Source organism: Schistocerca americana, chromosome 2 (assembly GCF_021461395.2).
Source record: "Schistocerca americana isolate TAMUIC-IGC-003095 chromosome 2, iqSchAmer2.1, whole genome shotgun sequence".
NCBI lineage: Eukaryota > Metazoa > Arthropoda > Insecta > Orthoptera > Acrididae > Schistocerca > Schistocerca americana.
Genome location: NC_060120.1, coordinates 980,500,602 through 980,526,899, shown reverse-complemented (window position 1 = coordinate 980,526,899; position 26,298 = coordinate 980,500,602). Strand labels below are relative to the sequence as shown.

General features: G+C 51.2%; 18 non-coding genes across 18 annotated transcripts; all 18 read right to left on the bottom strand.

Annotated features, from left to right (window-relative positions):
- Positions 1 to 326: 326 nt before the first annotated feature.
- On the bottom strand, positions 327 to 445 carry LOC124597284. Its single transcript, XR_006978458.1, has one exon. It is a non-coding gene; the product is annotated as a 5S ribosomal RNA (ribosomal RNA).
- Positions 446 to 1,430: 985 nt separating this feature from the next.
- Positions 1,431 to 1,549, bottom strand: LOC124597283. The gene has a single exon (XR_006978457.1). It is a non-coding gene; the product is annotated as a 5S ribosomal RNA (ribosomal RNA).
- An 8,239-nt stretch (positions 1,550 to 9,788) lies between these two features.
- LOC124597282 lies at positions 9,789 to 9,907 on the bottom strand. The gene has a single exon (XR_006978456.1). It is a non-coding gene; the product is annotated as a 5S ribosomal RNA (ribosomal RNA).
- Positions 9,908 to 10,881: 974 nt separating this feature from the next.
- LOC124597280 lies at positions 10,882 to 11,000 on the bottom strand. The gene has a single exon (XR_006978454.1). It is a non-coding gene; the product is annotated as a 5S ribosomal RNA (ribosomal RNA).
- A 974-nt stretch (positions 11,001 to 11,974) lies between these two features.
- LOC124597279 lies at positions 11,975 to 12,093 on the bottom strand. The gene has a single exon (XR_006978453.1). It is a non-coding gene; the product is annotated as a 5S ribosomal RNA (ribosomal RNA).
- A 974-nt stretch (positions 12,094 to 13,067) lies between these two features.
- Positions 13,068 to 13,186, bottom strand: LOC124597278. The gene has a single exon (XR_006978452.1). It is a non-coding gene; the product is annotated as a 5S ribosomal RNA (ribosomal RNA).
- Positions 13,187 to 14,160: 974 nt separating this feature from the next.
- Positions 14,161 to 14,279, bottom strand: LOC124597276. Its single transcript, XR_006978451.1, has one exon. It is a non-coding gene; the product is annotated as a 5S ribosomal RNA (ribosomal RNA).
- Positions 14,280 to 15,253: 974 nt separating this feature from the next.
- On the bottom strand, positions 15,254 to 15,372 carry LOC124597275. The gene has a single exon (XR_006978450.1). It is a non-coding gene; the product is annotated as a 5S ribosomal RNA (ribosomal RNA).
- Positions 15,373 to 16,342: 970 nt separating this feature from the next.
- LOC124597274 lies at positions 16,343 to 16,461 on the bottom strand. Its single transcript, XR_006978449.1, has one exon. It is a non-coding gene; the product is annotated as a 5S ribosomal RNA (ribosomal RNA).
- Positions 16,462 to 17,432: 971 nt separating this feature from the next.
- On the bottom strand, positions 17,433 to 17,551 carry LOC124597273. The gene has a single exon (XR_006978448.1). It is a non-coding gene; the product is annotated as a 5S ribosomal RNA (ribosomal RNA).
- A 974-nt stretch (positions 17,552 to 18,525) lies between these two features.
- Positions 18,526 to 18,644, bottom strand: LOC124597272. The gene has a single exon (XR_006978447.1). It is a non-coding gene; the product is annotated as a 5S ribosomal RNA (ribosomal RNA).
- A 970-nt stretch (positions 18,645 to 19,614) lies between these two features.
- Positions 19,615 to 19,733, bottom strand: LOC124597271. The gene has a single exon (XR_006978446.1). It is a non-coding gene; the product is annotated as a 5S ribosomal RNA (ribosomal RNA).
- Positions 19,734 to 20,703: 970 nt separating this feature from the next.
- Positions 20,704 to 20,822, bottom strand: LOC124597270. Its single transcript, XR_006978445.1, has one exon. It is a non-coding gene; the product is annotated as a 5S ribosomal RNA (ribosomal RNA).
- Positions 20,823 to 21,812: 990 nt separating this feature from the next.
- On the bottom strand, positions 21,813 to 21,931 carry LOC124597263. The gene has a single exon (XR_006978443.1). It is a non-coding gene; the product is annotated as a 5S ribosomal RNA (ribosomal RNA).
- A 974-nt stretch (positions 21,932 to 22,905) lies between these two features.
- Positions 22,906 to 23,024, bottom strand: LOC124597251. The gene has a single exon (XR_006978442.1). It is a non-coding gene; the product is annotated as a 5S ribosomal RNA (ribosomal RNA).
- Positions 23,025 to 23,998: 974 nt separating this feature from the next.
- On the bottom strand, positions 23,999 to 24,117 carry LOC124597239. The gene has a single exon (XR_006978441.1). It is a non-coding gene; the product is annotated as a 5S ribosomal RNA (ribosomal RNA).
- Positions 24,118 to 25,091: 974 nt separating this feature from the next.
- On the bottom strand, positions 25,092 to 25,210 carry LOC124597227. Its single transcript, XR_006978440.1, has one exon. It is a non-coding gene; the product is annotated as a 5S ribosomal RNA (ribosomal RNA).
- A 969-nt stretch (positions 25,211 to 26,179) lies between these two features.
- On the bottom strand, positions 26,180 to 26,298 carry LOC124597216. Its single transcript, XR_006978439.1, has one exon. It is a non-coding gene; the product is annotated as a 5S ribosomal RNA (ribosomal RNA).

Below are 26,298 nucleotides of genomic sequence, written 5' to 3'. Positions count from 1 at the left end.
GGCAAACTTGGTTAGCACATTCTCCCTCAAACTGAGTTAATTACTGCATTTTCGTACCATTACAGTAGCTCAAAATGCTTCAGGAAGCATCTTTGTCACAACAGAAATGTAGTTTGAAAATTGGGCTGGCGACATAATAACAAAACAAAAAGAAAGGAAAGGAGCCAACACACCTTTTCTTTTAAGTTTTTTAATTACTGCATTTTCTTACCATTACAGTAGTTTAAAAGGGTTAAGGAAGCATCTTTGTCACAACAGAAAGGTAGTTTGAAAATTGGGCTGGCAGGGGTAGCGACATAATAACAAAACAAAAAAGAAAGGAAAGGAGCCAACAGCACCCGGGTTTCCCAGGCGGTCACCCATCCAAGTACTAACCGGGCCCGATGATGCTTAACTTCGGTGATCGGACGAGAACCGGTGTATTCACCATGGTATGGCCGTTGGCACTAGTGTAATGTAGGAGGACGGCAGAATTCGCGTTCGGCTTCTCTCCCAACACACAAAATGTTAGTTTTCCGCCGCATTTGACGAAAGTACTTCCTTCTGCAACAGCCAGTTCCTCGAGGACGGCGCTGGGGGCGCGCCCGGCGTCCCAGCGAGCGACGGCCGAATTAGCGGGCGCACCGCCGCGTGTGTGAGACGCACTGTTGCTCGTTGCACCTCCTGTCATTCGCTGGGCGCGTGCAGCCTTCGACACTAGCGGAGGACGCATCTTGTCCCTGGTGTCCAGCGGAGGGCCTGTGCGGGGTGTGGCAGTGTCGTGCTGGAGGGCGCCACTGGTAGCGATGTGGGCTTCCTCGCCTCGCCTCGCCTCGCCTCGCCTCGCCTCACACCAGGTGTCTGCGTGGTTTGCAATCCCTGTCCCCGTCCCGACTTGTCCCGACTTTGCCCGACTGCCGCTCGCTGCCGCTCGGGTCGTGGTCCATATGACAGCGCAAGCACGTCAAACGTCTGCGGGACGAGACGAGACGAGACTACTAAGGAATAAATTCGTGATTACAAATCAAATTTGGAACTTTACACAAAAATAGGCGGTGACGTATTTCAGAAATCAACTGCCGATTCGTACTGTTTTGTCGTTTTCAAAGTCTCCTTGGCAAACTTGGTTAGCACATTCTCCCTCAAACTGAGTTAATTACTGCATTTTCGTACCATTACAGTAGTTCAAAATGCTTCAGGAGGCATCTTTGTCACAACAGAAATGTAGTTTGAAAATTGGGCTGGCAGGGGTAGCGACATAATAACAAAACAAAAAGAAAGGAAAGGAGCCAACACACCTTTTCTTTTAAGTTTTTTAATTACTGCATTTTCTTACCATTACAGTAGTTTAAAAGGGTTAAGGAAGCATCTTTGTCACAACAGAAAGGTAGTTTGAAAATTGGGCTGGCAGGGGTAGCGACATAATAACAAAACAAAAAAGAAAGGAAAGGAGCCAACAGCACCCGGGTTTCCCAGGCGGTCACCCATCCAAGTACTAACCGGGCCCGATGATGCTTAACTTCGGTGATCGGACGAGAACCGGTGTATTCACCATGGTATGGCCGTTGGCACTAGTGTAATGTAGGAGGACGGCAGAATTCGCGTTCGGCTTCTCTCCCAACACACAAAATGTTAGTTTTCCGCCGCATTTGACGAAAGTACTTCCTTCTGCAACAGCCAGTTCCTCGAGGACGGCGCTGGGGGCGCGCCCGGCGTCCCAGCGAGCGACGGCCGAATTAGCGGGCGCACCGCCGCGTGTGTGAGACGCACTGTTGCTCGTTGCACCTCCTGTCATTCGCTGGGCGCGTGCAGCCTTCGACACTAGCGGAGGACGCATCTTGTCCCTGGTGTCCAGCGGAGGGCCTGTGCGGGGTGTGGCAGTGTCGTGCTGGAGGGCGCCACTGGTAGCGATGTGGGCTTCCTCGCCTCGCCTCGCCTCGCCTCGCCTCGCCTCGCCTCACACCAGGTGTCTGCGTGGTTTGCAATCCCTGTCCCGACTTTGCCCGACTGCCGCTCGCTGCCGCTCGGGTCGTGGTCCATATGACAGCGCAAGCACGTCAAACGTCTGCGGGACGAGACGAGACGAGACTACTAAGGAATAAATTCGTGATTACAAATCAAATTTGGAACTTTACACAAAAATAGGCGGTGACGTATTTCAGAAATCAACTGCCGATTCGTACTGTTTTGTCGTTTTCAAAGTCTCCTTGGCAAACTTGGTTAGCACATTCTCCCTCAAACTGAGTTAATTACTGCATTTTCGTACCATTACAGTAGTTCAAAATGCTTCAGGAGGCATCTTTGTCACAACAGAAATGTAGTTTGAAAATTGGGCTGGCAGGGGTAGCGACATAATAACAAAACAAAAAGAAAGGAAAGGAGCCAACACACCTTTTCTTTTAAGTTTTTTAATTACTGCATTTTCTTACCATTACAGTAGTTTAAAAGGGTTAAGGAAGCATCTTTGTCACAACAGAAAGGTAGTTTGAAAATTGGGCTGGCAGGGGTAGCGACATAATAACAAAACAAAAAAGAAAGGAAAGGAGCCAACAGCACCTTTTTTTTTTTTTTTTTTTTTTTTTTTTTTTCAGAAAGGCAGTTTGAAAATTGGGCTGGCAGAGGTAGCGACATAACAACAAAACAAAACAAAAAAGGAAGGGAGCCGACAGCACCTTTTTTTTTTTTTTTTTTTTTTTTTTTTTTTTTTTTTTACGGGCCTCCCATCTCCCCTTATAGCCCGGCCTTTTCGCTCTCCACAAAACGCCATCCCTTGGCGAGCTTCTCCAGCTATAAAGGTGCCGTTGATTTCTGCAAGGGACGCGGGGTAAGGCCCCCCAATAGTGCCGTCATCGGCGAGGTGTGCCAGCGTGGGTATGTGCTGTGTGCTACCACAACAAGAAACAGAAAGGGACGTGTATCCTCCAATACAAAAAAAAAGAAATGCAAGGGAATCCGCCCCCCAGACTTCATTACAAATAAGTGAAACAAAATTGGCCTCTGGACGCCGTTGCAGCCTGCCGTGACAGTGATCCACAGCATCGACAACCTGCCAAAGCAACAGGCAAGTGGCATCCGCCAAAAAAGTGAATCCACCGGAATAGAAATGAAAGTAAATTAAAGTCCGAAAAAAATATGTCGCCGCTAACGGGCGACGGATGGTACATGGAGAAGAAAACAAACGTCGACGCACAGCAATAGGAAAAAGTCCCACATTCAGACACACACCAACTGTGAGAGAATGATCACCGCGACACGGCCCCCTCAGTCGCCGCGAGAAAAGAACAAATAACAAGAAAAAAAATAAAGGAGGAACAGAAAGTAAAGCAAACATAAAAGAACTTTCGACGGACAAAACACCATTCACATAACTGTAGGTCATGTGGACGTTTTCGTTAATGTACGGTCCATTAGAAACACAACTTTACCAAGCCATAAAATCATTATCCAAGAAAGGAAGTCCGTTGGTAAGCAAGGGTTCGTCATAACATGCCAACAGGAATGTTGGCAGTAGTATCAGATAGGAAAGTAAAAATGTCAAGATCGGGTAAGTAGTCTTATCAGGTAAGTGACAATTTAGTGAATGCATGGGCCAAGGCAACATGCAAAAAATTGGCGAAAGTCGAGGAATAAGCCGGTCGACCTAGGGTCAGACGATGTTCCGCCCACAGGTAAGACAGAAAGTCGACGGCAGTAGTCAATTTCAGGGTGAAAATACAAAAAACCGTGTGTCCCAAAATCCAAAGAGTTGCATTCCGTTTGGTGGCCGGATAAGCCGCACACTGAGGCACGATGGCGTCCAAAGCTGTCACCTGCCGCCTGTCCACTCTGTTGATTAGACGCACCATGTCACACGCAACATCCCAGACATCACGGAATTTCCGACATTCGAATCGGTGTTCGATGGTGTCCTCCTCAGGACACGCATCACAGACTCCCGAAGGAATCAGATCGATGGAGTGCAGCTTAGCATTAGTCGGAAATGTGCGGTTGACCACTTTGTACCATGTTCCGTAAACATGGGGCGGAATAACGGCGGCGGCAAGGTTCCGCCACACCATCCTCCAGTCGTACTGAGGTAGCCGATACTCCCATTTATTTCTGCTTGGCGATCCCCGAAGAGCGCGCACAACGTCACCGACATTGCACGCACGGACATCACCGAGCACCAGGTAACTGTTATACACATAATACCGGCGGACAAAGTTCAACGTGTACGGAATATGACTGACCGAGACCGGAGCAACCACCGATGGTGGGCGATAGGCATGGAATAAAGCAGCCGTCGGACTGCACGGCCCCTTGTCAAGCACCACGGTAGTCCGCTTCACGAAGAGTGCCGCACATTTGTTGCGAAAATCAACGAAACCCAGCCCCCCCTCCGTCAGACTCAAAGTGCAGGTGGCCAGGGAGACTTTAAATATGTCACCCTTCCACAGCAACCAATAGACCGCCTGTTGAATGGCCCGTTCCAGTTGCTTCGGCACAGGGAGGACTTGTGCCAAATACCATGCTTTGGCCAAAATCTGCGTGTTGATAAGGGTCACTCGTTGACGGAGCGCCAAGTTCCGAGAGGCATACAGTTTCGCAACGGCCCTGACCTTATACAGCGTGGACCGCCAATTAAGAGCTTCCATACGCTGCGTATTGTCGGTCAGAATAACACCAAGGACAGTCTGCCGTGGCTTGACACAAAACCAGTCGCCGCGAACAGTACGCAGGCGAGGTGTAAGAGGGAGTAAAACAGTTTTCCGAGGATTAACGATAGCCCCCGTTGCTCTCTCAAATCGCTGCAGAACACCATGTAACCTGTCAATATCCTCTGGCTGATCGAGGAACACGCCGAGGTCGTCGGCATACGCTCTACAGATCAGCTGATCGTCACCAATGCGTATGCCCCGGCATTCCTGGGCGATACAGCGGAGGAGCGGATCCAACGCCAAAGCGAAGAGCGACATAGACAAGGGGCAGCCCTGGCGAACTGAGCGGCTAATAGGTATAACACGACTGGGAGTTCCGTTTATTACAACCCGTGACGTGGCATTCCTTAAAATATTGTGCACCATCGTCGTCAGTTTAGAACCAAATCCAAAACCGACCAAGACCCGCCGCAGATAGGTGTGACTAATCCGATCGAAAGCGTTTTTGAAGTCGACCAGCATTATCGCAGCCGTCCGGAGCCTGTGACTTTTAACATATCCGATACAATCCCGGTACGCCAGAACAGCATCGAATATGTTACGGTCCCTGACAGCGCAAGTCTGATGGTCACTCACCACCTTTGGCATAACGTTCGTCAACCTGTGCGTGATACACCGCGCTATAATTTTATAGTCGGCGTTCAGCAAGGTTATAGGACGGACATTGTCAAGATTTGGTGTTGCGGCCGATTTTGGAACGAGTGCAATGCGCCCTTCTGAAAATTCCGCAGGAATAGCAACGCCGTTATGGACCTCATTCATAATGGCAATTAAAACATCACTTAAAAGACTGAAAAATTTTAAATAAAATTCGGCAGGAATCCCGTCCAGTCCAGGGGACCGGCCCCTAGGACTGCATTTCACAGCTGTATTTAAGTCATCAAGGGTAAAAGGTTCATTTAAAATGGCTCTATCTTGTCGTGTTAACACACGTGGGACCCTCTGCAAAAAATCGCGCAGCGCCCCGGCGTCGACGTCAACCTGTCGAAAGAGCGTCTCAAAGTGCGCGTGAACTTCGCGCTCAATGGCCGCACCATCGGAGGTGGACGTGCCATCTCGCTGGATCCATTTACGGATGGCCAACCGCTCGCGCCGCCGGCGCTCCCTGCTCAGGTGGTAGAGAGAGAGCGGTTCCCCTTCCACGTCGCCCACCGGTTGGCTCCGCGCGATAGCCCCAACACCCTTCCGACGAAGATCATCGAGGAGCTTGGCTTTGAATTGATTAAAAACCGGAAGCAACTCAGGTGACATTGCGACGCGCTGAGCGATATCCTTTAAACAGTCCTGGTAAAAACGTGCCGTCGACCGACGCCAATGCGCCGCATCGCGGCTAAAATCGATTAAAAAACGCCGAATAGCCGGCTTGGCGACCGCCACCCACCACCCGATAGTACTGCCGTCATCGCCTTTACCACGCAAGAGCTTGCGCCACAACGCAGTAAATTGAGACGTGAGACTGGCATCGTCCAAAAGGCTACAGTTAAATTTCCAAATATTGCGGCGCCGAGGAGGGCGCGCACGCGGCAGGAGAAGCTGACACATGTAGCCGCAATGGTCTGAAAAAATAACCGGCAACACGTCCACCTGCCGGACGTGGGCAGCGAGCGGCGAAGACACATAGATCCTGTCCAAGCGACTGTGACCGGTGGCGTAAAAGTGGGTGAAATGCGTCTTATCCGGATGCAGCACACGCCACGTGTCGCGGAGCCGAAAGCTGTCAACCAACGTACGCAATTCCTGGCACCAGTTGGGACGCGGCTCCTGATCACGACCATCAATCACAGCATTAAAATCGCCACCGATCACTAAGTCAGTATGATTACGATGGAGAAGTGGACAGAGATCCAGACCATAAAATTTATTCCGCGCTGGCTTGTCACCGGCATGAGCATACACGTTAACAAAGGCAAGACCATTGACGGTACATGCTATAGCGCGGCCATTTGGCAATATTTCAATATTGCTAACATCAAATCCAGGACGGATTAAGATAGCAGTACCAGTCTGTTCGTCGGACATTACATTATCAACGACAGTAAAATCAGAAGTGTCAAGTAAAAACAACAGAGCCTGACGCGTAACTTCCTGTAAAAATGCCACATGACAGTGGGAGTCATGTAAAAAAGTGAGCAAAGCCAACAACTTGTGCGGATTACTCAACTTGTTAACATTGAGAGTTAAAACATTCCACGAACAACGCTCAGGCTCCATACACAAATAAAATATACAAGCACAAAAAACTCCTCAGTTAAAAACAGTCAGCAGACATAGACGGAATTTCAGCCACCAAAAAGGGATAAAATGGTCGCTAATAAAGACGGGAGGAATCCCTGGCAACTGGATCGGGGAACAACAGAGAAGAACATTGAGAGAGAAGATATGCCACGAACAATGCTCAGGCCCCATACACAAATGAAATACACATGCACAAAACGCTCCTCACGTCAAAAACAGACAGCAACATGGACGGAATTTCAGCCAACTTTGTTAAAAAGAGACAGCAAACATGGACGGAATTCCGGCCACCAAAGAAGGATAAAAAGTTCTCTAAAAGACGGGAGTAATTCCCGCCAACTGGATTAGGGGACAACAAGAATCCACTAAGTCTCACCGCCTTCCACATCCTCCGCCCACTCAGTGGGGTACACGGGAGTGGGGGCGGACGCGGTCCCAGAATCCGTGCCACCGGAAGCCACCGACAAAGGAGCAGCAACGGGCATCTCCACGTCGGGAGAAGAAGCCGGCACTCGCTCGGGGGCAGAAGGACAGACACGACGCTTGTGGGTGTCTTCAGCCTTCCGTTTGGTCGGCAATTGCGGCGGCACCGCAGCCAAAGCCGTGTCGGCCGGCAATACCGAATCGGCACCTGCGGGCGGCTGACTTAAAACGGTACGTAAATGTCGAACAGCGACATCACGCTTCTGATCGGCCACGGTGAGATCGTCAGGTAGCGGATGGCGAGAAGCGGCACGCTGTTGGTGTTGCGACTGCTGTGTCGGAGGCCCGGAGCCGGAAGCCTGAGACGGCCGCCGCTCGCGGTCTAGGTCCCGACGCGCGACACGCTGTTGTGAGTCGTGCCGACCAGCTCGCGACTGCCGGGAACCGGCGGGCGAACGGTCAACTGGAGACGGACTGCGGTCGGGTCGGGTAAACCCCCTGTCAGAGGAAGGCGACCGACCGACACTACGAGCACGTTGCCGGCTAGAACTGCGAGACGGAAATTCATCACGCCGCGGTTTCGGAGTCGCAAAAAATTCCCGCGTCTCCACGGCAGCAGAGCGAACAGGAGCACCGGCAGCCACGTCAACTGAGGCAGTCAACGTATCAGAAAATTCCTGTACCGTAACAGGCTGCGGAACAGCGTCCGACACTACATCAGTCGCCGACGCGGGCGTGGGGTCGGACACAGACTCAAGTGAAACACGTGGGAAAGACAAACTTTCGTCAGCCTGCACGGTAGCCGGAGCAGGCGCGGAAACGGCAGACACAGAAGCAAGGTCACAATCGGGAGTGGACACATCCATGGCAACCGCGGCGTCAGCTAGGTTAGCATCGGCCACGCGGCGCGCGGGTGCGGGGGGGGCTGTACCTAAGACCGAAGCAGCGACAGAGGCAAAGCTGGCCCCGCGCAAACCGTCGTCAATCGGTAATTGAACAGGCCGTTTACGTTTAGGACAATCTTGCCGGTAATGACCAACGCCACTACAAAAGGAACAAGTCTGAGGCTGTCCACTATAAGTCACAAACGCACGGTGGCCGTTGACCAAAATAAATGACGGAATGTGCTGTCGGACAACCATTTTCACACTCCGCACACCGTTTTCGACTTGAAACAAATAGGCGGAGGACCACTTTTCCTTAATCACCGACAAAACGGTACCGTACGGCCGCAAATAACGTGAAATGGTGTCATTACGTATTTCAAAGGGCAAGTTAAAGATGCGAATTTGCCTAACGCCGAAGCCAGCGTGCGACACAGTCACATTACTAATTTTACCGTCAAGATGTCGAAATTTACGCACACCGTCATTGACAGACACAACAGTATCACACATGTCAGGAGATTTCAATTTTAAAAACACTGAATTAAGGAACGTATCAAACTGTATGCCAAGAACGTCATCATGCCGTAACATCAAGTCCTCTAATATCCAACGGTGAATCTCAAAGGCCGAAGGTTTATCTACTGAACGATCAAATTCACATTGGACGTTATTCTGCCTTTCCTCACTATCATCGTAAATCATTTCCATTACTTACAGTCAGGTAGTAATGCAGCCACGAGGCAGAAGAAGCAGACGACACGCGGGGCGCCGCCGGCCCAGTCGCACGAAGTAAACACAGCACGCCAGGCACCGAGGTGTTGCCGGGCGCGTGCAGCCTTCGACACTAGCGGAGGACGCATCTTGTCCCTGGTGTCCAGCGGAGGGCCTGTGCGGGGTGTGGCAGTGTCGTGCTGGAGGGCGCCACTGGTAGCGATGTGGGCTTCCTCGCCTCGCCTCGCCTCGCCTCGCCTCGCCTCGCCTCACACCAGGTGTCTGCGTGGTTTGCAATCCCTGTCCCGACTTTGCCCGACTGCCGCTCGCTGCCGCTCGGGTCGTGGTCCATATGACAGCGCAAGCACGTCAAACGTCTGCGGGACGAGACGAGACGAGACTACTAAGGAATAAATTCGTGATTACAAATCAAATTTGGAACTTTACACAAAAATAGGCGGTGACGTATTTCAGAAATCAACTGCCGATTCGTACTGTTTTGTCGTTTTCAAAGTCTCCTTGGCAAACTTGGTTAGCACATTCTCCCTCAAACTGAGTTAATTACTGCATTTTCGTACCATTACAGTAGTTCAAAATGCTTCAGGAGGCATCTTTGTCACAACAGAAATGTAGTTTGAAAATTGGGCTGGCAGGGGTAGCGACATAATAACAAAACAAAAAGAAAGGAAAGGAGCCAACACACCTTTTCTTTTAAGTTTTTTAATTACTGCATTTTCTTACCATTACAGTAGTTTAAAAGGGTTAAGGAAGCATCTTTGTCACAACAGAAAGGTAGTTTGAAAATTGGGCTGGCAGGGGTAGCGACATAATAACAAAACAAAAAAGAAAGGAAAGGAGCCAACAGCACCCGGGTTTCCCAGGCGGTCACCCATCCAAGTACTAACCGGGCCCGATGATGCTTAACTTCGGTGATCGGACGAGAACCGGTGTATTCACCATGGTATGGCCGTTGGCACTAGTGTAATGTAGGAGGACGGCAGAATTCGCGTTCGGCTTCTCTCCCAACACACAAAATGTTAGTTTTCCGCCGCATTTGACGAAAGTACTTCCTTCTGCAACAGCCAGTTCCTCGAGGACGGCGCTGGGGGCGCGCCCGGCGTCCCAGCGAGCGACGGCCGAATTAGCGGGCGCACCGCCGCGTGTGTGAGACGCACTGTTGCTCGTTGCACCTCCTGTCATTCGCTGGGCGCGTGCAGCCTTCGACACTAGCGGAGGACGCATCTTGTCCCTGGTGTCCAGCGGAGGGCCTGTGCGGGGTGTGGCAGTGTCGTGCTGGAGGGCGCCACTGGTAGCGATGTGGGCTTCCTCGCCTCGCCTCGCCTCGCCTCGCCTCGCCTCGCCTCACACCAGGTGTCTGCGTGGTTTGCAATCCCTGTCCCGACTTTGCCCGACTGCCGCTCGCTGCCGCTCGGGTCGTGGTCCATATGACAGCGCAAGCACGTCAAACGTCTGCGGGACGAGACGAGACGAGACTACTAAGGAATAAATTCGTGATTACAAATCAAATTTGGAACTTTACACAAAAATAGGCGGTGACGTATTTCAGAAATCAACTGCCGATTCGTACTGTTTTGTCGTTTTCAAAGTCTCCTTGGCAAACTTGGTTAGCACATTCTCCCTCAAACTGAGTTAATTACTGCATTTTCGTACCATTACAGTAGTTCAAAATGCTTCAGGAGGCATCTTTGTCACAACAGAAATGTAGTTTGAAAATTGGGCTGGCAGGGGTAGCGACATAATAACAAAACAAAAAGAAAGGAAAGGAGCCAACACACCTTTTCTTTTAAGTTTTTTAATTACTGCATTTTCTTACCATTACAGTAGTTTAAAAGGGTTAAGGAAGCATCTTTGTCACAACAGAAAGGTAGTTTGAAAATTGGGCTGGCAGGGGTAGCGACATAATAACAAAACAAAAAAGAAAGGAAAGGAGCCAACAGCACCCGGGTTTCCCAGGCGGTCACCCATCCAAGTACTAACCGGGCCCGATGATGCTTAACTTCGGTGATCGGACGAGAACCGGTGTATTCACCATGGTATGGCCGTTGGCACTAGTGTAATGTAGGAGGACGGCAGAATTCGCGTTCGGCTTCTCTCCCAACACACAAAATGTTAGTTTTCCGCCGCATTTGACGAAAGTACTTCCTTCTGCAACAGCCAGTTCCTCGAGGACGGCGCTGGGGGCGCGCCCGGCGTCCCAGCGAGCGACGGCCGAATTAGCGGGCGCACCGCCGCGTGTGTGAGACGCACTGTTGCTCGTTGCACCTCCTGTCATTCGCTGGGCGCGTGCAGCCTCCGACACTAGCGGAGGACGCATCTTGTCCCTGGTGTCCAGCGGAGGGCCTGTGCGGGGTGTGGCAGTGTCGTGCTGGAGGGCGCCACTGGTAGCGATGTGGGCTTCCTCGCCTCGCCTCGCCTCGCCTCGCCTCGCCTCGCCTCACACCAGGTGTCTGCGTGGTTTGCAATCCCTGTCCCGACTTTGCCCGACTGCCGCTCGCTGCCGCTCGGGTCGTGGTCCATATGACAGCGCAAGCACGTCAAACGTCTGCGGGACGAGACGAGACGAGACTACTAAGGAATAAATTCGTGATTACAAATCAAATTTGGAACTTTACACAAAAATAGGCGGTGACGTATTTCAGAAATCAACTGCCGATTCGTACTGTTTTGTCGTTTTCAAAGTCTCCTTGGCAAACTTGGTTAGCACATTCTCCCTCAAACTGAGTTAATTACTGCATTTTCGTACCATTACAGTAGTTCAAAATGCTTCAGGAGGCATCTTTGTCACAACAGAAATGTAGTTTGAAAATTGGGCTGGCAGGGGTAGCGACATAATAACAAAACAAAAAGAAAGGAAAGGAGCCAACACACCTTTTCTTTTAAGTTTTTTAATTACTGCATTTTCTTACCATTACAGTAGTTTAAAAGGGTTAAGGAAGCATCTTTGTCACAACAGAAAGGTAGTTTGAAAATTGGGCTGGCAGGGGTAGCGACATAATAACAAAACAAAAAAGAAAGGAAAGGAGCCAACAGCACCCGGGTTTCCCAGGCGGTCACCCATCCAAGTACTAACCGGGCCCGATGATGCTTAACTTCGGTGATCGGACGAGAACCGGTGTATTCACCATGGTATGGCCGTTGGCACTAGTGTAATGTAGGAGGACGGCAGAATTCGCGTTCGGCTTCTCTCCCAACACACAAAATGTTAGTTTTCCGCCGCATTTGACGAAAGTACTTCCTTCTGCAACAGCCAGTTCCTCGAGGACGGCGCTGGGGGCGCGCCCGGCGTCCCAGCGAGCGACGGCCGAATTAGCGGGCGCACCGCCGCGTGTGTGAGACGCACTGTTGCTCGTTGCACCTCCTGTCATTCGCTGGGCGCGTGCAGCCTTCGACACTAGCGGAGGACGCATCTTGTCCCTGGTGTCCAGCGGAGGGCCTGTGCGGGGTGTGGCAGTGTCGTGCTGGAGGGCGCCACTGGTAGCGATGTGGGCTTCCTCGCCTCGCCTCGCCTCGCCTCGCCTCGCCTCGCCTCACACCAGGTGTCTGCGTGGTTTGCAATCCCTGTCCCGACTTTGCCCGACTGCCGCTCGCTGCCGCTCGGGTCGTGGTCCATATGACAGCGCAAGCACGTCAAACGTCTGCGGGACGAGACGAGACGAGACTACTAAGGAATAAATTCGTGATTACAAATCAAATTTGGAACTTTACACAGAAATAGGCGGTGACGTATTTCAGAAATCAACTGCCGATTCGTACTGTTTTGTCGTTTTCAAAGTCTCCTTGGCAAACTTGGTTAGCACATTCTCCCTCAAACTGAGTTAATTACTGCATTTTCGTACCATTACAGTAGTTCAAAATGCTTCAGGAGGCATCTTTGTCACAACAGAAATGTAGTTTGAAAATTGGGCTGGCAGGGGTAGCGACATAATAACAAAACAAAAAGAAAGGAAAGGAGCCAACACACCTTTTCTTTTAAGTTTTTTAATTACTGCATTTTCTTACCATTACAGTAGTTTAAAAGGGTTAAGGAAGCATCTTTGTCACAACAGAAAGGTAGTTTGAAAATTGGGCTGGCAGGGGTAGCGACATAATAACAAAACAAAAAAGAAAGGAAAGGAGCCAACAGCACCCGGGTTTCCCAGGCGGTCACCCATCCAAGTACTAACCGGGCCCGATGATGCTTAACTTCGGTGATCGGACGAGAACCGGTGTATTCACCATGGTATGGCCGTTGGCACTAGTGTAATGTAGGAGGACGGCAGAATTCGCGTTCGGCTTCTCTCCCAACACACAAAATGTTAGTTTTCCGCCGCATTTGACGAAAGTACTTCCTTCTGCAACAGCCAGTTCCTCGAGGACGGCGCTGGGGGCGCGCCCGGCGTCCCAGCGAGCGACGGCCGAATTAGCGGGCGCACCGCCGCGTGTGTGAGACGCACTGTTGCTCGTTGCACCTCCTGTCATTCGCTGGGCGCGTGCAGCCTCCGACACTAGCGGAGGACGCATCTTGTCCCTGGTGTCCAGCGGAGGGCCTGTGCGGGGTGTGGCAGTGTCGTGCTGGAGGGCGCCACTGGTAGCGATGTGGGCTTCCTCGCCTCGCCTCGCCTCGCCTCGCCTCGCCTCGCCTCACACCAGGTGTCTGCGTGGTTTGCAATCCCTGTCCCGACTTTGCCCGACTGCCGCTCGCTGCCGCTCGGGTCGTGGTCCATATGACAGCGCAAGCACGTCAAACGTCTGCGGGACGAGACGAGACGAGACTACTAAGGAATAAATTCGTGATTACAAATCAAATTTGGAACTTTACACAAAAATAGGCGGTGACGTATTTCAGAAATCAACTGCCGATTCGTACTGTTTTGTCGTTTTCAAAGTCTCCTTGGCAAACTTGGTTAGCACATTCTCCCTCAAACTGAGTTAATTACTGCATTTTCGTACCATTACAGTAGTTCAAAATGCTTCAGGAGGCATCTTTGTCACAACAGAAATGTAGTTTGAAAATTGGGCTGGCAGGGGTAGCGACATAATAACAAAACAAAAAGAAAGGAAAGGAGCCAACACACCTTTTCTTTTAAGTTTTTTAATTACTGCATTTTCTTACCATTACAGTAGTTTAAAAGGGTTAAGGAAGCATCTTTGTCACAACAGAAAGGTAGTTTGAAAATTGGGCTGGCAGGGGTAGCGACATAATAACAAAACAAAAAAGAAAGGAAAGGAGCCAACAGCACCCGGGTTTCCCAGGCGGTCACCCATCCAAGTACTAACCGGGCCCGATGATGCTTAACTTCGGTGATCGGACGAGAACCGGTGTATTCACCATGGTATGGCCGTTGGCACTAGTGTAATGTAGGAGGACGGCAGAATTCGCGTTCGGCTTCTCTCCCAACACACAAAATGTTAGTTTTCCGCCGCATTTGACGAAAGTACTTCCTTCTGCAACAGCCAGTTCCTCGAGGACGGCGCTGGGGGCGCGCCCGGCGTCCCAGCGAGCGACGGCCGAATTAGCGGGCGCACCGCCGCGTGTGTGAGACGCACTGTTGCTCGTTGCACCTCCTGTCATTCGCTGGGCGCGTGCAGCCTTCGACACTAGCGGAGGACGCATCTTGTCCCTGGTGTCCAGCGGAGGGCCTGTGCGGGGTGTGGCAGTGTCGTGCTGGAGGGCGCCACTGGTAGCGATGTGGGCTTCCTCGCCTCGCCTCGCCTCGCCTCGCCTCGCCTCGCCTCACACCAGGTGTCTGCGTGGTTTGCAATCCCTGTCCCGACTTTGCCCGACTGCCGCTCGCTGCCGCTCGGGTCGTGGTCCATATGACAGCGCAAGCACGTCAAACGTCTGCGGGACGAGACGAGACGAGACTACTAAGGAATAAATTCGTGATTACAAATCAAATTTGGAACTTTACACAAAAATAGGCGGTGACGTATTTCAGAAATCAACTGCCGATTCGTACTGTTTTGTCGTTTTCAAAGTCTCCTTGGCAAACTTGGTTAGCACATTCTCCCTCAAACTGAGTTAATTACTGCATTTTCGTACCATTACAGTAGTTCAAAATGCTTCAGGAGGCATCTTTGTCACAACAGAAATGTAGTTTGAAAATTGGGCTGGCAGGGGTAGCGACATAATAACAAAACAAAAAGAAAGGAAAGGAGCCAACACACCTTTTCTTTTAAGTTTTTTAATTACTGCATTTTCTTACCATTACAGTAGTTTAAAAGGGTTAAGGAAGCATCTTTGTCACAACAGAAAGGTAGTTTGAAAATTGGGCTGGCAGGGGTAGCGACATAATAACAAAACAAAAAAGAAAGGAAAGGAGCCAACAGCACCCGGGTTTCCCAGGCGGTCACCCATCCAAGTACTAACCGGGCCCGATGATGCTTAACTTCGGTGATCGGACGAGAACCGGTGTATTCACCATGGTATGGCCGTTGGCACTAGTGTAATGTAGGAGGACGGCAGAATTCGCGTTCGGCTTCTCTCCCAACACACAAAATGTTAGTTTTCCGCCGCATTTGACGAAAGTACTTCCTTCTGCAACAGCCAGTTCCTCGAGGACGGCGCTGGGGGCGCGCCCGGCGTCCCAGCGAGCAACGGCCGAATTAGCGGGCGCACCGCCGCGTGTGTGAGACGCACTGTTGCTCGTTGCACCTCCTGTCATTCGCTGGGCGCGTGCAGCCTTCGACACTAGCGGAGGACGCATCTTGTCCCTGGTGTCCAGCGGAGGGCCTGTGCGGGGTGTGGCAGTGTCGTGCTGGAGGGCGCCACTGGTAGCGATGTGGGCTTCCTCGCCTCGCCTCGCCTCGCCTCGCCTCGCCTCGCCTCGCCTCACACCAGGTGTCTGCGTGGTTTGCAATCCCTGTCCCGACTTTGCCCGACTGCCGCTCGCTGCCGCTCGGGTCGTGGTCCATATGACAGCGCAAGCACGTCAAACGTCTGCGGGACGAGACGAGACGAGACTACTAAGGAATAAATTCGTGATTACAAATCAAATTTGGAACTTTACACAAAAATAGGCGGTGACGTATTTCAGAAATCAACTGCCGATTCGTACTGTTTTGTCGTTTTCAAAGTCTCCTTGGCAAACTTGGTTAGCACATTCTCCCTCAAACTGAGTTAATTACTGCATTTTCGTACCATTACAGTAGTTCAAAATGCTTCAGGAAGCATCTTTGTCACAACAGAAATGTAGTTTGAAAATTGGGCTGGCGACATAATAACAAAACAAAAAGAAAGGAAAGGAGCCAACACACCTTTTCTTTTAAGTTTTTTAATTACTGCATTTTCTTACCATTACAGTAGTTTAAAAGGGTTAAGGAAGCATCTTTGTCACAACAGAAAGGTAGTTTGAAAATTGGGCTGGCAGGGGTAGCGACATAATAACAAAACAAAAAAGAAAGGAAAGGAGCCAACAGCACCCGGGTTTCCCAGGCGGTCACCCATCCAAGTACTAACCGGGCCCGATGATGCTTAACTTCGGTGATCGGACGAGAACCGGTGTATTCACCATGGTATGGCCGTTGGCACTAGTGTAATGTAGGAGGACGGCAGAATTCGCGTTCGGCTTCTCTCCCAACACACAAAATGTTAGTTTTCCGCCGCATTTGACGAAAGTACTTCCTTCTGCAACAGCCAGTTCCTCGAGGACGGCGCTGGGGGCGCGCCCGGCGTCCCAGCGAGCGACGGCCGAATTAGCGGGCGCACCGCCGCGTGTGTGAGACGCACTGTTGCTCGTTGCACCTCCTGTCATTCGCTGGGCGCGTGCAGCCTTCGACACTAGCGGAGGACGCATCTTGTCCCTGGTGTCCAGCGGAGGGCCTGTGCGGGGTGTGGCAGTGTCGTGCTGGAGGGCGCCACTGGTAGCGATGTGGGCTTCCTCGCCTCGCCTCGCCTCGCCTCGCCTCGCACCAGGTGTCTGCGTGGTTTGCAATCCCTGTCCCCGTCCCGACTTGTCCCGACTTTGCCCGACTGCCGCTCGCTGCCGCTCGGGTCGTGGTCCATATGACAGCGCAAGCACGTCAAACGTCTGCGGGACGAGACGAGACGAGACTACTAAGGAATAAATTCGTGATTACAAATCAAATTTGGAACTTTACACAAAAATAGGCGGTGACGTATTTCAGAAATCAACTGCCGATTCGTACTGTTTTGTCGTTTTCAAAGTCTCCTTGGCAAACTTGGTTAGCACATTCTCCCTCAAACTGAGTTAATTACTGCATTTTCGTACCATTACAGTAGCTCAAAATGTTTCAGGAAGCATCTTTGTCACAACAGAAATGTAGTTTGAAAATTGGGCTGGCGACATAATAACAAAACAAAAAGAAAGGAAAGGAGCCAACACACCTTTTCTTTTAAGTTTTTTAATTACTGCATTTTCTTACCATTACAGTAGTTTAAAAGGGTTAAGGAAGCATCTTTGTCACAACAGAAAGGTAGTTTGAAAATTGGGCTGGCAGGGGTAGCGACATAATAACAAAACAAAAAAGAAAGGAAAGGAGCCAACAGCACCCGGGTTTCCCAGGCGGTCACCCATCCAAGTACTAACCGGGCCCGATGATGCTTAACTTCGGTGATCGGACGAGAACCGGTGTATTCACCATGGTATGGCCGTTGGCACTAGTGTAATGTAGGAGGACGGCAGAATTCGCGTTCGGCTTCTCTCCCAACACACAAAATGTTAGTTTTCCGCCGCATTTGACGAAAGTACTTCCTTCTGCAACAGCCAGTTCCTCGAGGACGGCGCTGGGGGCGCGCCCGGCGTCCCAGCGAGCGACGGCCGAATTAGCGGGCGCACCGCCGCGTGTGTGAGACGCACTGTTGCTCGTTGCACCTCCTGTCATTCGCTGGGCGCGTGCAGCCTTCGACACTAGCGGAGGACGCATCTTGTCCCTGGTGTCCAGCGGAGGGCCTGTGCGGGGTGTGGCAGTGTCGTGCTGGAGGGCGCCACTGGTAGCGATGTGGGCTTCCTCGCCTCGCCTCGCCTCGCCTCGCCTCGCCTCGCCTCACACCAGGTGTCTGCGTGGTTTGCAATCCCTGTCCCGACTTTGCCCGACTGCCGCTCGCTGCCGCTCGGGTCGTGGTCCATATGACAGCGCAAGCACGTCAAACGTCTGCGGGACGAGACGAGACGAGACTACTAAGGAATAAATTCGTGATTACAAATCAAATTTGGAACTTTACACAAAAATAGGCGGTGACGTATTTCAGAAATCAACTGCCGATTCGTACTGTTTTGTCGTTTTCAAAGTCTCCTTGGCAAACTTGGTTAGCACATTCTCCCTCAAACTGAGTTAATTACTGCATTTTCGTACCATTACAGTAGTTCAAAATGCTTCAGGAGGCATCTTTGTCACAACAGAAATGTAGTTTGAAAATTGGGCTGGCAGGGGTAGCGACATAATAACAAAACAAAAAGAAAGGAAAGGAGCCAACACACCTTTTCTTTTAAGTTTTTTAATTACTGCATTTTCTTACCATTACAGTAGTTTAAAAGGGTTAAGGAAGCATCTTTGTCACAACAGAAAGGTAGTTTGAAAATTGGGCTGGCAGGGGTAGCGACATAATAACAAAACAAAAAAGAAAGGAAAGGAGCCAACAGCACCCGGGTTTCCCAGGCGGTCACCCATCCAAGTACTAACCGGGCCCGATGATGCTTAACTTCGGTGATCGGACGAGAACCGGTGTATTCACCATGGTATGGCCGTTGGCACTAGTGTAATGTAGGAGGACGGCAGAATTCGCGTTCGGCTTCTCTCCCAACACACAAAATGTTAGTTTTCCGCCGCATTTGACGAAAGTACTTCCTTCTGCAACAGCCAGTTCCTCGAGGACGGCGCTGGGGGCGCGCCCGGCGTCCCAGCGAGCGACGGCCGAATTAGCGGGCGCACCGCCGCGTGTGTGAGACGCACTGTTGCTCGTTGCACCTCCTGTCATTCGCTGGGCGCGTGCAGCCTTCGACACTAGCGGAGGACGCATCTTGTCCCTGGTGTCCAGCGGAGGGCCTGTGCGGGGTGTGGCAGTGTCGTGCTGGAGGGCGCCACTGGTAGCGATGTGGGCTTCCTCGCCTCGCCTCGCCTCGCCTCGCCTCGCCTCGCCTCGCCTCACACCAGGTGTCTGCGTGGTTTGCAATCCCTGTCCCGACTTTGCCCGACTGCCGCTCGCTGCCGCTCGGGTCGTGGTCCATATGACAGCGCAAGCACGTCAAACGTCTGCGGGACGAGACGAGACGAGACTACTAAGGAATAAATTCGTGATTACAAATCAAATTTGGAACTTTACACAAAAATAGGCGGTGACGTATTTCAGAAATCAACTGCCGATTCGTACTGTTTTGTCGTTTTCAAAGTCTCCTTGGCAAACTTGGTTAGCACATTCTCCCTCAAACTGAGTTAATTACTGCATTTTCGTACCATTACAGTAGTTCAAAATGCTTCAGGAAGCATCTTTGTCACAACAGAAATGTAGTTTGAAAATTGGGCTGGCGACATAATAACAAAACAAAAAGAAAGGAAAGGAGCCAACACACCTTTTCTTTTAAGTTTTTTAATTACTGCATTTTCTTACCATTACAGTAGTTTAAAAGGGTTAAGGAAGCATCTTTGTCACAACAGAAAGGTAGTTTGAAAATTGGGCTGGCAGGGGTAGCGACATAATAACAAAACAAAAAAGAAAGGAAAGGAGCCAACAGCACCCGGGTTTCCCAGGCGGTCACCCATCCAAGTACTAACCGGGCCCGATGATGCTTAACTTCGGTGATCGGACGAGAACCGGTGTATTCACCATGGTATGGCCGTTGGCACTAGTGTAATGTAGGAGGACGGCAGAATTCGCGTTCGGCTTCTCTCCCAACACACAAAATGTTAGTTTTCCGCCGCATTTGACGAAAGTACTTCCTTCTGCAACAGCCAGTTCCTCGAGGACGGCGCTGGGGGCGCGCCCGGCGTCCCAGCGAGCGACGGCCGAATTAGCGGGCGCACCGCCGCGTGTGTGAGACGCACTGTTGCTCGTTGCACCTCCTGTCATTCGCTGGGCGCGTGCAGCCTTCGACACTAGCGGAGGACGCATCTTGTCCCTGGTGTCCAGCGGAGGGCCTGTGCGGGGTGTGGCAGTGTCGTGCTGGAGGGCGCCACTGGTAGCGATGTGGGCTTCCTCGCCTCGCCTCGCCTCGCCTCGCCTCGCCTCGCCTCGCCTCACACCAGGTGTCTGCGTGGTTTGCAATCCCTGTCCCGACTTTGCCCGACTGCCGCTCGCTGCCGCTCGGGTCGTGGTCCATATGACAGCGCAAGCACGTCAAACGTCTGCGGGACGAGACGAGACGAGACTACTAAGGAATAAATTCGTGATTACAAATCAAATTTGGAACTTTACACAAAAATAGGCGGTGACGTATTTCAGAAATCAACTGCCGATTCGTACTGTTTTGTCGTTTTCAAAGTCTCCTTGGCAAACTTGGTTAGCACATTCTCCCTCAAACTGAGTTAATTACTGCATTTTCGTACCATTACAGTAGTTCAAAATGCTTCAGGAAGCATCTTTGTCACAACAGAAATGTAGTTTGAAAATTGGGCTGGCGACATAATAACAAAACAAAAAGAAAGGAAAGGAGCCAACACACCTTTTCTTTTAAGTTTTTTAATTACTGCATTTTCTTACCATTACAGTAGTTTAAAAGGGTTAAGGAAGCATCTTTGTCACAACAGAAAGGTAGTTTGAAAATTGGGCTGGCAGGGGTAGCGACATAATAACAAAACAAAAAAGAAAGGAAAGGAGCCAACAGCACCCGGGTTTCCCAGGCGGTCACCCATCCAAGTACTAACCGGGCCCGATGATGCTTAACTTCGGTGATCGGACGAGAACCGGTGTATTCACCATGGTATGGCCGTTGGCACTAGTGTAATGTAGGAGGACGGCAGAATTCGCGTTCGGCTTCTCTCCCAACACACAAAATGTTAGTTTTCCGCCGCATTTGACGAAAGTACTTCCTTCTGCAACAGCCAGTTCCTCGAGGACGGCGCTGGGGGCGCGCCCGGCGTCCCAGCGAGCGACGGCCGAATTAGCGGGCGCACCGCCGCGTGTGTGAGACGCACTGTTGCTCGTTGCACCTCCTGTCATTCGCTGGGCGCGTGCAGCCTTCGACACTAGCGGAGGACGCATCTTGTCCCTGGTGTCCAGCGGAGGGCCTGTGCGGGGTGTGGCAGTGTCGTGCTGGAGGGCGCCACTGGTAGCGATGTGGGCTTCCTCGCCTCGCCTCGCCTCGCCTCGCCTCGCCTCGCCTCACACCAGGTGTCTGCGTGGTTTGCAATCCCTGTCCCCGTCCCGACTTGTCCCGACTTTGCCCGACTGCCGCTCGCTGCCGCTCGGGTCGTGGTCCATATGACAGCGCAAGCACGTCAAACGTCTGCGGGACGAGACGAGACGAGACTACTAAGGAATAAATTCGTGATTACAAATCAAATTTGGAACTTTACACAAAAATAGGCGGTGACGTATTTCAGAAATCAACTGCCGATTCGTACTGTTTTGTCGTTTTCAAAGTCTCCTTGGCTAACTTGGTTAGCACATTCTCCCTCAAACTGAGTTAATTACTGCATTTTCGTACCATTACAGTAGTTCAAAATGCTTCAGGAGGCATCTTTGTCACAACAGAAATGTAGTTTGAAAATTGGGCTGGCAGGGGTAGCGACATAATAACAAAACAAAAAGAAAGGAAAGGAGCCAACACACCTTTTCTTTTAAGTTTTTTAATTACTGCATTTTCTTACCATTACAGTAGTTTAAAAGGGTTAAGGAAGCATCTTTGTCACAACAGAAAGGTAGTTTGAAAATTGGGCTGGCAGGGGTAGCGACATAATAACAAAACAAAAAAGAAAGGAAAGGAGCCAACAGCACCCGGGTTTCCCAGGCGGTCACCCATCCAAGTACTAACCGGGCCCGATGATGCTTAACTTCGGTGATCGGACGAGAACCGGTGTATTCACCATGGTATGGCCGTTGGCACTAGTGTAATGTAGGAGGACGGCAGAATTCGCGTTCGGCTTCTCTCCCAACACACAAAATGTTAGTTTTCCGCCGCATTTGACGAAAGTACTTCCTTCTGCAACAGCCAGTTCCTCGAGGACGGCGCTGGGGGCGCGCCCGGCGTCCCAGCGAGCGACGGCCGAATTAGCGGGCGCACCGCCGCGTGTGTGAGACGCACTGTTGCTCGTTGCACCTCCTGTCATTCGCTGGGCGCGTGCAGCCTTCGACACTAGCGGAGGACGCATCTTGTCCCTGGTGTCCAGCGGAGGGCCTGTGCGGGGTGTGGCAGTGTCGTGCTGGAGGGCGCCACTGGTAGCGATGTGGGCTTCCTCGCCTCGCCTCGCCTCGCCTCGCCTCGCCTCGCCTCACACCAGGTGTCTGCGTGGTTTGCAATCCCTGTCCCGACTTTGCCCGACTGCCGCTCGCTGCCGCTCGGGTCGTGGTCCATATGACAGCGCAAGCACGTCAAACGTCTGCGGGACGAGACGAGACGAGACTACTAAGGAATAAATTCGTGATTACAAATCAAATTTGGAACTTTACACAAAAATAGGCGGTGACGTATTTCAGAAATCAACTGCCGATTCGTACTGTTTTGTCGTTTTCAAAGTCTCCTTGGCAAACTTGGTTAGCACATTCTCCCTCAAACTGAGTTAATTACTGCATTTTCGTACCATTACAGTAGTTCAAAATGCTTCAGGAGGCATCTTTGTCACAACAGAAATGTAGTTTGAAAATTGGGCTGGCAGGGGTAGCGACATAATAACAAAACAAAAAGAAAGGAAAGGAGCCAACACACCTTTTCTTTTAAGTTTTTTAATTACTGCATTTTCTTACCATTACAGTAGTTTAAAAGGGTTAAGGAAGCATCTTTGTCACAACAGAAAGGTAGTTTGAAAATTGGGCTGGCAGGGGTAGCGACATAATAACAAAACAAAAAAGAAAGGAAAGGAGCCAACAGCACCCGGGTTTCCCAGGCGGTCACCCATCCAAGTACTAACCGGGCCCGATGATGCTTAACTTCGGTGATCGGACGAGAACCGGTGTATTCACCATGGTATGGCCGTTGGCACTAGTGTAATGTAGGAGGACGGCAGAATTCGCGTTCGGCTTCTCTCCCAACACACAAAATGTTAGTTTTCCGCCGCATTTGACGAAAGTACTTCCTTCTGCAACAGCCAGTTCCTCGAGGACGGCGCTGGGGGCGCGCCCGGCGTCCCAGCGAGCGACGGCCGAATTAGCGGGCGCACCGCCGCGTGTGTGAGACGCACTGTTGCTCGTTGCACCTCCTGTCATTCGCTGGGCGCGTGCAGCCTTCGACACTAGCGGAGGACGCATCTTGTCCCTGGTGTCCAGCGGAGGGCCTGTGCGGGGTGTGGCAGTGTCGTGCTGGAGGGCGCCACTGGTAGCGATGTGGGCTTCCTCGCCTCGCCTCGCCTCGCCTCGCCTCGCCTCGCCTCACACCAGGTGTCTGCGTGGTTTGCAATCCCTGTCCCGACTTTGCCCGACTGCCGCTCGCTGCCGCTCGGGTCGTGGTCCATATGACAGCGCAAGCACGTCAAACGTCTGCGGGACGAGACGAGACGAGACTACTAAGGAATAAATTCGTGATTACAAATCAAATTTGGAACTTTACACAAAAATAGGCGGTGACGTATTTCAGAAATCAACTGCCGATTCGTACTGTTTTGTCGTTTTCAAAGTCTCCTTGGCAAACTTGGTTAGCACATTCTCCCTCAAACTGAGTTAATTACTGCATTTTCGTACCATTACAGTAGTTCAAAATGCTTCAGGAGGCATCTTTGTCACAACAGAAATGTAGTTTGAAAATTGGGCTGGCAGGGGTAGCGACATAATAACAAAACAAAAAGAAAGGAAAGGAGCCAACACACCTTTTCTTTTAAGTTTTTTAATTACTGCATTTTCTTACCATTACAGTAGTTTAAAAGGGTTAAGGAAGCATCTTTGTCACAACAGAAAGGTAGTTTGAAAATTGGGCTGGCAGGGGTAGCGACATAATAACAAAACAAAAAAGAAAGGAAAGGAGCCAACAGCACCCGGGTTTCCCAGGCGGTCACCCATCCAAGTACTAACCGGGCCCGATGATGCTTAACTTCGGTGATCGGACGAGAACCGGTGTATTCACCATGGTATGGCCGTTGGCACTAGTGTAATGTAGGAGGACGGCAGAATTCGCGTTCGGCTTCTCTCCCAACACACAAAATGTTAGTTTTCCGCCGCATTTGACGAAAGTACTTCCTTCTGCAACAGCCAGTTCCTCGAGGACGGCGCTGGGGGCGCGCCCGGCGTCCCAGCGAGCGACGGCCGAATTAGCGGGCGCACCGCCGCGTGTGTGAGACGCACTGTTGCTCGTTGCACCTCCTGTCATTCGCTGGGCGCGTGCAGCCTTCGACACTAGCGGAGGACGCATCTTGTCCCTGGTGTCCAGCGGAGGGCCTGTGCGGGGTGTGGCAGTGTCGTGCTGGAGGGCGCCACTGGTAGCGATGTGGGCTTCCTCGCCTCGCCTCGCCTCGCCTCGCCTCGCCTCGCCTCACACCAGGTGTCTGCGTGGTTTGCAATCCCTGTCCCGACTTTGCCCGACTGCCGCTCGCTGCCGCTCGGGTCGTGGTCCATATGACAGCGCAAGCACGTCAAACGTCTGCGGGACGAGACGAGACGAGACTACTAAGGAATAAATTCGTGATTACAAATCAAATTTGGAACTTTACACAAAAATAGGCGGTGACGTATTTCAGAAATCAACTGCCGATTCGTACTGTTTTGTCGTTTTCAAAGTCTCCTTGGCAAACTTGGTTAGCACATTCTCCCTCAAACTGAGTTAATTACTGCATTTTCGTACCATTACAGTAGTTCAAAATGCTTCAGGAGGCATCTTTGTCACAACAGAAATGTAGTTTGAAAATTGGGCTGGCAGGGGTAGCGACATAATAACAAAACAAAAAGAAAGGAAAGGAGCCAACACACCTTTTCTTTTAAGTTTTTTAATTACTGCATTTTCTTACCATTACAGTAGTTTAAAAGGGTTAAGGAAGCATCTTTGTCACAACAGAAAGGTAGTTTGAAAATTGGGCTGGCAGGGGTAGCGACATAATAACAAAACAAAAAAGAAAGGAAAGGAGCCAACAGCACCCGGGTTTCCCAGGCGGTCACCCATCCAAGTACTAACCGGGCCCGATGATGCTTAACTTCGGTGATCGGACGAGAACCGGTGTATTCACCATGGTATGGCCGTTGGCACTAGTGTAATGTAGGAGGACGGCAGAATTCGCGTTCGGCTTCTCTCCCAACACACAAAATGTTAGTTTTCCGCCGCATTTGACGAAAGTACTTCCTTCTGCAACAGCCAGTTCCTCGAGGACGGCGCTGGGGGCGCGCCCGGCGTCCCAGCGAGCGACGGCCGAATTAGCGGGCGCACCGCCGCGTGTGTGAGACGCACTGTTGCTCGTTGCACCTCCTGTCATTCGCTGGGCGCGTGCAGCCTTCGACACTAGCGGAGGACGCATCTTGTCCCTGGTGTCCAGCGGAGGGCCTGTGCGGGGTGTGGCAGTGTCGTGCTGGAGGGCGCCACTGGTAGCGATGTGGGCTTCCTCGCCTCGCCTCGCCTCGCCTCGCCTCGCCTCACACCAGGTGTCTGCGTGGTTTGCAATCCCTGTCCCGACTTTGCCCGACTGCCGCTCGCTGCCGCTCGGGTCGTGGTCCATATGACAGCGCAAGCACGTCAAACGTCTGCGGGACGAGACGAGACGAGACTACTAAGGAATAAATTCGTGATTACAAATCAAATTTGGAACTTTACACAAAAATAGGCGGTGACGTATTTCAGAAATCAACTGCCGATTCGTACTGTTTTGTCGTTTTCAAAGTCTCCTTGGCAAACTTGGTTAGCACATTCTCCCTCAAACTGAGTTAATTACTGCATTTTCGTACCATTACAGTAGTTCAAAATGCTTCAGGAGGCATCTTTGTCACAACAGAAATGTAGTTTGAAAATTGGGCTGGCAGGGGTAGCGACATAATAACAAAACAAAAAGAAAGGAAAGGAGCCAACACACCTTTTCTTTTAAGTTTTTTAATTACTGCATTTTCTTACCATTACAGTAGTTTAAAAGGGTTAAGGAAGCATCTTTGTCACAACAGAAAGGTAGTTTGAAAATTGGGCTGGCAGGGGTAGCGACATAATAACAAAACAAAAAAGAAAGGAAAGGAGCCAACAGCACCCGGGTTTCCCAGGCGGTCACCCATCCAAGTACTAACCGGGCCCGATGATGCTTAACTTCGGTGATCGGACGAGAACCGGTGTATTCACCATGGTATGGCCGTTGGC